This window comes from Giraffa tippelskirchi, chromosome X (assembly GCF_054371585.1).
Source record: "Giraffa tippelskirchi isolate mGirTip1 chromosome X, T2T-mGirTip1v1.2.pri, whole genome shotgun sequence".
Taxonomy (NCBI): domain Eukaryota; kingdom Metazoa; phylum Chordata; class Mammalia; order Artiodactyla; family Giraffidae; genus Giraffa; species Giraffa tippelskirchi.
In genome coordinates this window covers 26376501-26388513 of record NC_137289.1, presented here as the reverse complement: position 1 = coordinate 26388513, position 12013 = coordinate 26376501, and the positions used below count along the sequence as shown (strand labels likewise).

Genomic DNA, 12013 nt, shown 5'->3' with positions numbered 1-12013 from the left:
TCAATCTTTCCCAGCATCAGGGACTTAGAAATAAAAAAGAATTTTAGAAGAATGTTTGAAATCCATATGTAAACATGAAATATGATCTAATGATTTTTCTCAAGCTAATTCACAATAAGACTAGAAAAGTCAAATTACTGAGGTTCAACAAATATCTTAATGGTGGAATGATAAGAAAGCATACAATCACTAAATTTTTATTCCTGTTTAAAGTTAAATTATATGCATATTAAAAACTTTTAATTTAATTATAGTGAGTATTGGTGAGATTGTGGGAAATACGACTTCTCATACAATTAAGAGAAAGTATAAAGTGGCGGGATAGTTTTAGAGGAAAATTTAGCTATGTATACCAAAGTTTTAAATGTGTATATTGACTGACCAAAAAGATCCACTGCCAGGAATTTACACTACTGATATACATTATATGGAAATCAAAGTATATGTATCTTTGTTACAACAAAACAGTGATTTTACTATTGCTAAATCATACCTTACTTGCAAACTGTGGGGAAATTATGAGAATAGGAAATGATCATAACTAAAGTGTTCAAGACAACATCAGTAGTTCTTTTCTTTAGTACTCTGAGTTTCTAAGTACATTGAGTCTCATTGTAATGGAAAACTTAAGAAAGATGACTCATTGGAAAAGATCCTGATATTGGGAAAGATTGAAGGCAGGACAAGAATGGGGTGACAGAAGATGAGATGGTTGGATGGCATCACCGATTCAATGGATGTGAGTTTGAACAAATTCTGGGAGATAGTGAAGGGCAGAGAAGCCTGGCATGCTGCAGTCTATGGAGTTGCAAAGAGTCGGACATGACTTAGTGACCGAACAACAACAATGAGAAAGATGAAGCCAGTTAAAAACCAAATGCAAACCAAAGGCAATATAAATATCTATTCACAAAAGAAGTGGCACATGAATTACAGTAAATTCATTTATTTGCATACAATGTCATCACTTTCCTACGGGATCTCAAATGTATATTCTTAATAATACTGCAGTTAAGACTATGGACTTCAGACTTGGCTGTGTGTGAATGTTGTTTTAGTCGTGTCTGACTCTTTGCGACCCTATGGACTGTAGCTTGCCAGGCTCCCTCTGTCCCTGGGATTCTCCAGGCAAGAATACTGGAGTGGGTTCCCATATCCTCCTCCAGTGGATCTTCCCAACCCAGGGATCAAACCCACGTCTCATGTCTCCTGCTCTGGCTGGTGGGTTCTTTACCACTAGTGCCACCTGGGAAGCCTCTCAGACTTTGCTACCTGAGTTCAAATTCTGGCTATGTTACCAGCTGTGTGACTTTGGGAACTTACTTAACCTCTCTTCGCATCATTTTTCCATATGAAAAAGAGGAATAATAGTAGTACCTAAGTCACAGGACTGTTCTGAATATTATAGCATGTTAGATGTTACTAATACCTCAAAAAAGTAAGATGCAGACTCCTACTTCCCAGGTGAGATGGAGTATGTTTTAATAGACCAGTAGTACTACCAAGGACACCTAGAAAAGCAGGATTAAAAAGAAGAAACAACATAAATCATCAGCTTAAATAAGTTAGACCTCTGTAGAAGCTACAAGGTGAAGAAGGGCAAACATTTTAGACAGTAAAATCTTGCAGAGGTGAGCAGATCTTATGTAGTTGCTTTTCCCAATTTGTCAATTCTGAATATAGGCCAGAGGCTAATAATCTGAGTTTATCCTGGAGAAATGCCTGTAAGCAGAGGCAGGAGAGGAGGGAGAGAATGTAGCATAGTTTTTGATGCTCTCACAAGACTGGAGTCACAAAATTAGAGACATGAAGAGCCAAACATGTGACCAGTTTTATCCTTAAAACATTTGCTGAATTGCACAGCTGTACATATCAGGAGGTAAAGGTATAAAGCTAAAATCTTCTAATAACAATGGAGTTTCCAGCAGTCTTGCTGTGATAAATAGCTAAAGGTAAGAGGTTAGGGCCTGCCAAGGCATGAAGCCCTGATAACAACAAGCTGTTAGGTGAAATCTCTGGAGGGTTATGCCCTATGAACAGAAATGACTCAGAAGTAGAATCTTAACCTTACCAAAATCACAGCCTAGACTTGTGCCATCTTGGTCTCTCAGTGGATAAAGGTAATCAGCTTGCATTATTCTGTCCAAAAGAGGAAAGTTTAAACCATTTCTGATTGAAGACAGTGTCATCTGGAGCCTCTACAATTTTAAACAAAATTTCCAAAATTTGATGATAATTAGTAAACATCCTAAGGATTAGGATGAGATGCCCCAAAACAGGGGGGAAAATCAAATATTAGAAACAAACATATAGGTAATAAAAATTTTGCAATTAGTAGACAAGGAAATTTTTGAATATGATTACTATTGACACTTGAACAACAGGGTCTTGAACCGAGACTTTTTTTTTTTTCAATAAATACAGTCAACATGATTTGCAGTTAGTTGAATCCACAGATGAGAAGCACAGGATATGGAATGTTGACTATGGGACTTGTACAACCATGTGTTTTGATATTCTTGGTAGATACCAATGGTTCCAAGGAACCATCCCCTTGAAGGAGACTGTAATATGTTCAGAAAATAATAGTTTAAGAATTTTACCATTAAAAATAGAGTATATAGAAAATGTCCAAAATAGAAAATGTAGAATATAAAAATAACCGTCTTAAAATCTCAAATAGGTGGCTTTAACAATAAATTAAACAGTGTAAAGTGAAAATAAAAATGATGTAAAATATAGAAAAGGGGATAAGAGACATATTGGACATATTAAAAGTTCCAACATACCAGTAATTTGTGATCCATAAGCAAAAAAGAGAAAATGATACAGAAACAATATCTGCAGAGATGATGTCGGGAATTTTTCAAAACTGATGAAACACACAGATTCAATAATTTAAAAAAACCACAATAAAGATTCATTAATAAAAATCACACCTAGACATATCAAGATTACACTGACAAAAACCAAAGACAAAATATAAAATCTTAAAAGCAGGTTGGGGGGCAAAGAGTACATCACAATCAAAGTAAAAGTAATATGACTTGGCAACTGGCTACTCAGTGGAAATGAAAATTAAAAGGATGACACGTTTAAAATTAAATAAAATACTGGCCAACCTGAATTCCATACACAGTGAAAACACTTTTCAAAATTGCAAGTGAAATAAAGATATTGTCAGATGAACAGCAAGTAAGAGATGCTGTCACCAGTACATTATTCTTAAAAAAAAAAGCAGAATGAAATAATTGAGGTAGGAATAAAATTATTCTACATGGAAACAAAAGAAATATGGAAGAGAATGAAAAACACATGAAAGGATAAATATGTGCATAAATTTAAAAGTGAAGAGAATGATAATACAAATGTTTTGCATTTAAAATTTGTATAGAATTAAAATACATGACGACAATAATGGAAAGTGTGGTAGGGAATAAAGTGGATTAATAGATTTGAAGATCTTAGTATTATTGGGGGAATAGTGGGAGATATAAAATTGAGTCATTGAAAAGAAGTTAAGAAAGGAGAAAAAATAAAACAGGAAGATACAATGAAAAAGAAATAGCAAGGTGTGTGCATGCCTGCTTACGGTCTCACTCATGTCCAACTCTTTGCACCACCGTGGATTGTAGCTCTCCAGGTTCCTCTGTCCATTGGATTCTCCAGGCAAGAATACTGTTCAGTTCAGTTCAGTTCAGTCACTCAGTCATGTCCGACTCTTAGCGACCCCATGAACCGCAGCACACCAGTAGCTATTCCCTTCTCCAGGGGATCTTCCTGACCCAGGGATCGAATCTGAATTGCAGGCAGATTCTTTAGAGTCTGAGCCACCAGGGAAGCCATAGCAAGATGGTGGATGCAAATAAAAATATATGAGTAATTGCATTATATATAATGGGTTAAATTCTCCAAAAAAAAAAAAGCCTAAATGTGCCTAAATATAAAGCAATTGTATACTTTATAGTCTATGCTTTTTTTTAAAAAACAGAAAAAGAGAAGACCGAAGATAATATGCCATGCAAATGCTAAGAAAAAATACCTAGTGTGTCCATAATAATATTAGACAAAGAAGACAAGAAGTATTCCTAGAGATAAAAAAGGATATTTCAAAATGGTGCTAGGAAAATCAGATAGTCACATGTAAAAGAAGGTAGTTTCAAGTTGGTATAAGATAGGAATCTTACACCACTGACAAAAATTAACTCAAAATGGATTAAAGACTTAAATGTAAGACTTGAAACCCATGAAACAACTAGAAGAAAACAAAGGAAAAATGTTCCTTGAAATGGATACTGGTAACACTTTTTTGGAAATCACACCTAAAGCAAAAGCAGCTAAATAAAATATAGACAAGTAGGACTATACCAAATTAAAAAGGTTCTGCACAGCCAAAGGAATCATCAATAAAGGGAAAAGAGAATCTACAGAATGGGGAAAATATTTGCAAACCATCTATATGATAAAGGGTTAATGTTCAAGATATATGAATACATACAACTCACTATATGCTTTGGATATCTACTGAGGCAGCAGGCTTTGATTCTGATATGTGTGCATGCTCAGTTGTGTCCCACTCTTTGTAACCCGATGGACTGCAGCACACCAGCCTCTTCTGTCCATGGTATTTTCCCAGAAGAATACTGGAGTGGGTTGCTATTTCCTCCTCCAGGGGATCTTCCAGACCCAGAGATCAAACCTGTATTTAATGCACTTCCTGAATTGCAGGTGGATTTTTTACTGCTGAGTCACCAGGGTACTTTGGCCTTGAAGGACAAAATGAAGCAGGGAGGAGACTAACAGAATTTTGTCAAGAGGACACATGTCATAGCAAGTACCCTCTTCCAAAAACACAAGAGATGACTCTATACATGGACATCACCAGATGGTCAACCAAAATCAGATTGATTATGTTCTTTGTAGCTGAAAATGGAGAAACTCTATACAGCCAGCAAAAAGAAGACCTGGATTTGACTGTGGCTCAGACCATCAGCACTTTATAGCAAAATTCTGGCTTAAATTGAACAAAGTAGGAAAAACCACTAGGCCATTCAGGTATGACCTAAATCAAATCCCTTATGGTTATACAGTGGAGGTGATGAATAGATTCAAGGGATTAGATCTGGTAGATAGAGTGCCTGAAGAACTATGGAAAGAGGTTTGTAACACTGTGCCGGAGGCGGTGATCAAAACCATCCCAAAGAAAGAGAAATGCAAGAAGGCAAAGTAGTTGCCAGAGGAAGCCTTATAAATAGCTGAGAAAACAAGAAAAGGAAAAAGGCAAATGAGAAAGGGAAAGATATACTCATCTGAAGACAGAGTTCCAGAGTACATCAAGGAGAGATAAGAAAGCTTTCTTAAGTGAACAATGAAAGAAATAGAGGAAAACAATAGAAATGGGAAAGCATAGAAATTGCTTCAAGAAAATTGGAGATACCAAGGGAATATTTCATGTAAGGATGGGCACAATAAAGGACAGAAATGGCAAGGACCTAACAGAAGCAGAAGAGATTAAGAAGAGGTGATAAGAATACACAGACGGACTATACAAGGAAAGGTCTTAAGGACCTGAATAACCACGATGGTGTGGTCACTCACCTAGAGCCAGACATCCTGGAATGTGAAGTCAAGTGGACCTTAGGAAGCATTACCATGAACAAAGCTAGTGGAGGTGATAGAATTCCACCTGAGCTATTTCAAATCTTAAAAGATGATGCTGTGAAAGTGCTGCACTCAATAAGTCAGAAAATTTGGAAAACTCACAGGACTGGAAAAGGTCAGTTTTCATTCCAATCCCAAAAAAAGGCAATGCCAAAGAATGTTCAAGTTACCACACAACTGCACTCATTTCACAATGCTAGCAAACTAATGCTCAAAATCCTTCAAGCTAGTCTTCAGCAGTACATGAACCAGAACTTCCAGATGTACAAGCTGGATTTAGAAAAGGCAGAGGAACCAGAGATCAATTGCCAACATCCATCGGATCATAGAGAAGGCAATGGGATTCCAGAAAAACATCTATTTCTGCTTTATTGACCATGCTAAAGCTTTTGACTGTGTGGATCACAACAAACTGTGGAAAACTTTTAAAGAGATGGGAGTACCAGACCACTTACCTGATTCCTGAGAAACCTGTATGCAAGTCAAGAATGCAAGTCAATGGACTGGTTCTGAATGGGAAAGGAGTACATCCAGGCTGTATATTGCCACGCTGCATATTTAACTTATAAGCAGAGTACATCCTGTGAAACGCCAGGCTGGATGAATCACAAGCTGGAATCCAGGTTGCCAGGAGAAATATCAACAACCTCAGATATGCACATGATACTGCTCTAATGACAGAAAGTGAAGAGGAACTAAAGAGCCTCTTGATGAGGGTGAAAGAGGAGAGTGAAAAAGCTGGCTTAAAACTCAGTATTCAAAAAAATAAGATCATGCCATCTGGTCCTACCGCTTCATGGCAAATAGAAGGGGAAAAAGTGGAAATACTGACAGATTTTATTTTCTTGGGCTCCAAAATCACTGCAGATGGTGACTGCAGTCATGAAATTAAAAGACGCTTGTTTCTTGGAAGGAAAGCTATGACAAATCTAGACAGCATATTCAAAAGCAGAGACATGACTTTGCCAACAAAGGTCCCAATAGTCAAAGCTATGGTATTTCCAGTAGTCATGTATGGACATGAGAGTTGGACCATAAAGAAGGCTGAGTGTTGAAGAACTGATGCTTTTGAACTGTGGTGCTGGAGAAGACTCTTGAGAGTCCCTTGGACAGCAAAGAAATCCGACCAGTCAATCCTAAAGGAAATCAGTCCTGAATATTCACTGGAAGGACTAATGCTGAAGCTGAAGTTTTGGCCACTTGACGCGAAGAGCCAATTCACCTGGAAAGCTCCTAATGCTGGGAGATTGAAGGCAGGAGGAGAAGAGGGTGACAGAAGATGAGCTGGCTGGATGGCATCATTGACACAATGGACAAAGGTTTGAGCAAACTGTGGCAAATAGTGATGGACAGGGAATCCTAGCGTGCTGCAGTACATTGAGTTGCAGAGAGTCGGACATGTCTCAGCAACTGAACAACAACAACAACATACAACTCAATAGCAACCAAAGCCTAAAAACAATAAATAATCCACTTAAAAATGAACAAAGCACCTGAATAGACATTTTTCCAAAGATATTCCATAGGCCAACAGGTACATGAAAAAGCATTCTATATCATTAATCATCAGGGAAATGTAAATCAAAACTACAATGACATATCACCTCATACCTGTTAGAATGACTATTATCAAAAAGACAAGAGATAACAACTGCTAGCCTGGATGTGAAGAAAAGGGAACCCTTGTACACTGTTGATGGGAATGTAAATTGGTACAGCCACTATGGGAAACAGTATGGAGGTTTCTCAAAAAATTAAAAATAGAACTGCCATATGATCCAACAATTCCACTTCGAGGAATATATCTAAAGGAAACAAAAACACTGACTCAAAAAGATATCTGTACCCCTATGTTCACTGCAGCATTATTAACAGTAACCAAGATATGGACACTTAGGTTTAAGCATCCACTGATAGATAAATGGATAAATAAGTTGTGACACACACACACATACACACACACACACACACATATATATATGTGAATGTGTATGTGTATACATATCACTCACCCATAAAGAATGAAGAAATCCTACCATTTGTCTCAATAAGAATGGATTTTGAAGGCAATATTATACTAAGTGAAGTAAGACAGAGAAAGACAAATACTATGTGATCTCACTTATATGTGGAATCTGAAACAAAACAAAACACAATAAACATCAAAAACACCAAACTCATAGAGAAAGGTCAGATTTATGGTCACCAGAGGTGGAGGAGAGGGCTGTAGTGAATTGGATGAAAGTGGTAAAAACTTACAAATCCCCAGTAATAAGACGAATAAGTACTAGGGACATAGGGTATAACATGATGATTATAGTTAACATAGCTGTATGATATATAAGAAAAATGTTAAGAGAGTAGATTCTTAAGAGTTCTCATCATGACAAGATTTTTTTTTCTATTATTTTTATGGTACCTATATGAGATGATGGATGTTAACTAAACCTATTGCAATAATCCTTTAATAATTTACTTAAATCAAACAACTTAAATTTATACAGTGATGTTTGTCAATTATTTCTCAGTAAAACTGGAAAAAAAAGGAAATTTCAAAAATAGTGAAATAGTCAATTCAGCAGAAAAATATAAAAATTCAAATGTATATTCCTTAGATAACAAATTAAAATATTTATAAAGAGAAAAAATTTATAACGCTCAAAAGGAAAACAGATATATCTATTACTGTGCTGTAAGATAGGAACACAACTTTCACAATCATCAACAGTATGAGCAGATAGTAAATCAGTAAGAATATGAACAATCTGAACAACAAAACTAAGTAACTGAAATATGTATCAGAAAAATAAAAATCCTAATAGACATTAGCAAATCAAATCCAGTGATTTATTTCAGAAATGCAATGTAAGTTTTAATGTTTGAAAACCAATTAAATTCACTGCAAAAAATCATATGATAATTCTAGAGAGATGCATAAAATATACTTAAAAAATTCAATACTCAGCCAAGAGTCTTTAAAAATCATAGCAAACTAGAAATATAAGGGAACTTTCTTAATTGGAAAAGGATTATCTTCAAAAATATAGTAAGAATCGTACTTAATGATGAAGTATTATAAACTTTCCCCCGAATTTCAAAACAAGAGGAGTGTATTTACTATCACCATACTAGTCTACATTGTATTGAAGGTACTACCTAATGCAATTAACCAGACCAAGAAATAAAAGGTATGGATTGAGATTGGAAAAGAAAAATGAAATTTTTCTTTCAGATGATTATATCACTGAGTACAAACATAATCCACATGCTCCTATATAAAAAGTATTAGAAATGAGAAGAGAGTTGGGCAATTTCTTTGGATACAAGGCCAGTGCACAACTTTCAATTGTATTTCTAAATACAAGCATTAAATAAATGGAAAATTAAGGTTTTTAAGTGTCATTTGTAATAGTATTAAAATGTCAATTACCTAGGAAGAGATTTAAGGGAAGTTGTGCCATTGTACTAAAAACTATGAAATATTACTAAGATCTTAAATACATAGAGAAACATACTATGCTCCTGGAATAAAAAGCTCACAATTATAAATGTGTGAAATCTCCCCAAATATTTCAAAGATTTAATACAACTTGAATTAACACCCAAATTTCTTTTTAAACTGGTTCTCAAAATATGGATATGAAAAGCTTAAAGAATATCCAAAATTATATTGCAGAGAAGAAAAAACTTGGAGGATTTACACTGCCAAATTTCAAGATTTACTATGAATAAAAGTAATTCAGACAGTTTTGTACTAGTGCAAAGGCAGCAAATAAATTATGGAATGAAATCCACAAACTGATCCCTACACATGATTTTTATCATAGACTCCACTGAAATTAATAAAAGAAATGAAATGTACTTGGTTAATTGGATATCTATATGGATTAAAATAAACTCAATACCATAATTGAAATTTGATCATATATCTAAATATAAGAGCTAAAAGAAGAAAACTTAAAGAGGAAAACATAGAAGAATATCTTATTGAACTTGGAATAAGGAAAGAATTCCTTATCAGCACACCAGATCACTAATTATAAAATTTTTTAGTTACTAAATTTCACTTCATTTAAAGTCAGAACTTCTGTTTATCATAAAACCCTGCTAAGAAAATAAAGAAAAGGGAACCTATGAAATAAGAGATTTTTCAGAATACACATATTTGCAAATTTCTCATATCTAGAAAAAAGTGCTTCTATAAATAAATGAGAAAAAGGGAAACCCTACTTTAGTAAACAGGTTAAGAATCGATGAGATAGTTGACAAAAGAGGAAAAAGTGGAAAACAAGCAGGTGATAAGCTAATACACATTCTTACTGCTCAGAGTACTGCTAATGAAAACCACAATGAAGTTCCATTGCACACAGATCAGAACAGAAAAGAAGGCCAAGACTACCAACAGTTGGCAAGAATTTGGATCAACTAGAACTCTCTTCTGAATCCACTGATGGAACTATAAAATAGTACAACTTAAAAAAACAAAAAAGTTAGTACCTATTGCAGCTAATCATAAGCTTACTGTAAAATACAGCAATTCCACTCATGAGTATACATTCAACATGAGTTTACGTCCACCATAAAATATGTACAAAGATGTCATAGTATTTTATACAAAGTAGTCAATAACTAGAAAAAATATCCATCAACAGTAAATGGGTACATCAGTTCAGTTCAGTCCCTCAGTTGTGTCTGACTCTGTGACCCCATGGACTGCAGCACACCAGGCTTCCCTGTCCATCACAAGTATAATGTGCTATATTACTACAGTGAAATATTACCACAGAAATTTAAAAAAACAAACCCTAGTGATACATGCAACTGTATGGATGGATCTCACAGATATAATGTTGAGTGAGAAAAATGAGACACAAAAATACATTCCATATGACTCAATCATGAAGCTTAAAAACAGGCAAAACTAACATGTGGTGATAATAATCAAATATCAGGGAAAAAGAGCATTGCAGCATGAGAGTTGGAAACAATCTGTATTATAATAAATTGTGTGTATGTGTGTATATATGCACAACACATAAATATGCACACACATGTGTGTACATCTGTGTGTATGTACTGTTCGATTTAGTTCAGTTCATTCGCTAAGTAGTGTCCAACTCTTTGCAACCCCATAGACTGCAGCACACCAGGCTTCCCTGTCCTTCACTATCTCCCAGAGTTTGCGCAAACTCATGTCCATTGAGTCGGTGATGCTTCCCCAACCATCTTATCCTCTGTTGTCCCTTTCTCTTCCTCAATCTTTCTCAGCATCAGGATCTTTTCCAATGAGTCAGCTCTTCGTATGTACTGTTAATATACTGTTAATCTATTTGGAGTACTTTATATAACTTATACCTTCAATACAAATTAAGAGATAGACTATTATAAATAATTTTATGTATTTCTCAGTTTAGATGAAATGGACAAACTATACTTGGAAGCTGCAGTAACATAAAATTGACATAAGAAGAACTAGAAAATCTTAAAACATTTAGATTTCATAAATAAATTGAATCTGTAAAACTTCCTACAAAAATACTGTGCCAGAGAGCTGTACTGGTGAAGTCGACAAGTATTTAAGCAAATGTACTCCGCATCTCCAAGAAAATAGGAAAAAAGGAATCACTCCCTCATTTTATAAAGCCAACATGGCTTGATACCCAAACTGATAATAACAGAAATATTACTGACTTCTATCTCTTAGTAACATAAATATTATATATAAAATAGTAATAAATCCAACCCAGTAACATATGGATAGATAGTACAAAAGGATCAAGAGGAGATTATTTCAGGAAAGGAAAATTGATTTAATACTAAAAAAATAAATAATTGCTCATAACACGATGCTGGGAAAGATTGAAGGCAGGAGGAGAAGGGGACGACAGAGGATGAGAAGGTTGGATGGCATCTCTGACTCAATGAACATGAGTTTGAGTAAACTCCGGGAGTTGGTGATGGACAGGGAGGCCTGGTGTGCTGCAGTCCATGGGGTCACAAAGAGTCAGACACGACTGAACTGAAGTGAACTGACTGAACATGATACTAAAAGAATAAAGGAAAGAATTATATGGTTATTTCTAAATAGATACAGACAGTAACATCTGACAAAATTCAAGACCTCAAGGACATAACAATGAGTGAATGAAGCCAGACGCAAAAGAGCACACACTATCCCATTTTTATCAAATTTGAATACAGGCAAAACTGGTGGCATTATAAGTCATCAGGGCAGTCCCTTCTGATAATAGGAAGGAGGGAGTGACTGGGAGAAGGCATGAGGGGGTATTGATGTGCCCGCATTGTTCTGGTTGATGAACTGGTTGTTGGTTGATTTACAAGGATGCATTGA

At 35.3% G+C, this 12013-nt stretch overlaps 1 long non-coding RNA gene across 2 annotated transcripts in view; it reads right to left on the bottom strand.

Moving 5' to 3' along the window:
* Positions 1-12013, bottom strand: part of LOC145535868 (uncharacterized) — a 202960-nt gene that overhangs the window by 172927 nt on the left and 18020 nt on the right. The window contains exons 3-4 of one of the 2 annotated variants that reach the window (XR_014075521.1): positions 2072-2198; positions 1430-1511 (exon numbers count right to left, since the gene is read on the bottom strand). This is a non-coding gene — a long non-coding RNA (uncharacterized LOC145535868). Of the gene's footprint in view, positions 1-1429; positions 1512-2071; positions 2199-12013 lie in introns of those variants that run through there. The other variant, XR_014075520.1, reaches the window with a different exon arrangement.